Below are 2,625 nucleotides of genomic sequence, written 5' to 3' on the forward strand. Positions count from 1 at the left end.
GATTATTACTGAGCAGTTCTTTTTGGTTGGAAAATATAAGTAATAAGGAGAATACCTACAGAAACTGAGAATAAATTTTTATTGTGTTAAGCAGCTAAAAAAGGGGGGGGGCATAAATGTGAAAAGGTAGATTGAGGCCAAATTGTATAAGGCCTGCAGGGAGTGGGCCTAAGCTGGCAAGCAGACATCCCCCGAGGGCTCCCTGACTGCGTGAGGGCGCAGGCCAGGCTGAGGGACCGCCCCCCGCCTGCACGAATTTTGTGCACCAGGCCTCTAGTATTGTATAAGGACTTATAATACACTAGTATAAATGTTGAGAGAATTTTGGTAAGGCCTAAAGATTAAAAACATTTATTTCTAAGCCTGAATTCAACTATACAAATAAAAATGTGTAGTTTTGTTACTAGAAGAGAAAGGAATCAGGTTAGCATGGTCAGCTTGGGTCTACTAGTGAGTTTACTTTTAATAGTGGCAAAGATACTGTACTTCAGTTTCCCCAGGGATATAAATGATGCCTATCGCCCTGACTGGTTTGGCTCAGTGGATAGAGCGTTGGGCCGTGGACTGAAAGGTTCCGGGTTCGATTCCCGGTCAGGGCACATGCCAGGATTGCAGGCCCGATCCCCAGTAGGGAGCATGCAAGGAGGCAGCTGATCGATGTTTCTAACTATCCCTCTCCCTTCCTCTCCGTAAAAAATCAATAAAAATATATTTTAAAAAAATAATAATGCCTATCTTTACCTTAATTATAACCTTCTATAGAAAGCACTCTGAATTCGCACCTTCATTCCAAGGCAATCTGATGCTCGGTTATTATACCCATTTTTAAATCTGTCATTCACTGAGTGCTTCCTGTGTGCCAGATATTCTGCTATATACTCTACATGGATTATATTAATCACATCCCGAGAAACTATGTTATAAAACCAAAAATTGGCCAGCCAACAGAGAACTCGTATGTTTCTAATTTAGAGAAAAGGAAAATGAAGAGTAGTTAAGTTTCCATAAAGAGTAAGGGTTAATGCCACACTCACAAAATTGGGATGAGAAGTGGTGTACAAGGGAGATATAGATACAGATGCAGATGCTACCTTACGTATGTGTGTGCCTGTACACTTAATTAAAAGGACCAAACCAACTGAGGTTTTGGCCAGGACTGAGAATACTGAAAACAGTCATGATTAACAGCACTGAACACAGTATATCCTCAAGAGAGTATAAAACCACTACAACAATATCCAGGATACAAGACATAGTCATTTCTTGCAATTTTCCCTAAAAACAGAAAGAACAAAATAGCAGCTGTGAAAGCACCCAGACTACTAAAAAAAGCTCAGCATCTCTTTTTAAAAGCCAAAAAAAAAAAAAAAAAGCCACCACTATCTCCTAATCAGCAATACACGCCAAAACCCGACAAGCCTCCCCAGACTAGTCATTTATGGCGGGTACAGTCAGAGACAACAGGATGACAGTGGCTGTCATGCGGCCAGAAACCAGTCCGGCAGCGAGGCTTCACGCGAGGTCACTCTCTCTTTCCAGAGATGCCCGCCCCTGGGAAGCAGGAGCCCGCCCGGCACAGCCCCATCGGGAGGAACCGCCGGCCGGTGCATCTCGGAGGGCGAGCCTCCATCCAGTCTCCACAGGTACTAAGGGGGGGGGGGGGAGCCCCGCGAGCAGGAGGAGAGATTTCCAAGCCGACAGATGCGCGAACTGGAAAAGGAGGTCACGACGCTGAGAGAACAGATTTAACCCTTTGGTCACGGGAACCGTGACGACTAAGGGGGAGCGCACCGGAGCCCTCCGTGCGGGCGAATCTGTTTCATGACACGGGCGTCTATGGCGGGAAGGCCTGGAAGTCGTCGCGGGGTTCCCGCCACCCCTCGGATGGCGCCCGACTCCGCCAGACAGCCCGCTGCCTCGTCCGGAGGAAAGCGCGCGGCCGCGGCACCCGACACCTCCACCGCCCGCAACCCGCAATTCGCCTCCATTTGGTTTCCTTCCAAGGCTCCTGCAATGATGGACGGACCAGACCAGACACATTTCCCCGCGTCACAAACAAATCCAAGCCTAACTTCGAAAGGCTCCCCGACATCGGCCCCGCCTCTTTCTCCTCGGGCCGCCGCGTCGCGTCCCGGCTGCAGCCCCTCAGCCTCCGGCGTCCGGAGCCCCCCGGCCCCGGGCCTGCGGCGGGCTGGAGACAAAGAGGCTGCGGCGCCACCGCGGCCGCCAGGACCGTCCCCTCGGGGACAGCTCCGCGCCCCGCCTCCCGCAACCCCGCTCGCACGCTGCAGCCGCCTCGCCTCGCCTCACCGGTGCTACGGGGACCGCGGTCCCGCGCCCACCGCTCGCTGCAGCTGCCGGATGAACAATGGCAGGAGGAGGTGCCGGCGTCCAAGGCCCCGGCCCTCTGCGACTCTCGGGCTCGCCGGCTGCAGGCCGACTGACTGACTAACCCACCGGCGGAGGGAGGGAGCCAGTGAGCAGAGCAGGAGGCACCGCCGCGCGCCCTCCCGCCTTCTCTCCGCGAAGCGAGGCCGGCCCGGCCCGCAGCCAGCCCGCCCGCCCGCGCGCGCCCCTCCCCCTCGGGTCGCCACAACATTGTAGTAAATTTCTATTGGACGGTGC

The 2,625-nt window shown here is 53.4% G+C and overlaps 1 non-coding gene across 1 annotated transcript; it reads left to right on the plus strand.

Annotated features, from left to right (window-relative positions):
- Positions 1-520: 520 nt before the first annotated feature.
- TRNAH-GUG lies at positions 521-599 on the plus strand. The gene has a single exon. It is a non-coding gene; the product is annotated as a tRNA-His (tRNA).
- Positions 600-2,625: the final 2,026 nt, after the last annotated feature.

This window comes from Myotis lucifugus, unplaced genomic scaffold, assembly GCF_000147115.1.
Source record: "Myotis lucifugus unplaced genomic scaffold, Myoluc2.0 scaffold_197, whole genome shotgun sequence".
NCBI lineage: Eukaryota > Metazoa > Chordata > Mammalia > Chiroptera > Vespertilionidae > Myotis > Myotis lucifugus.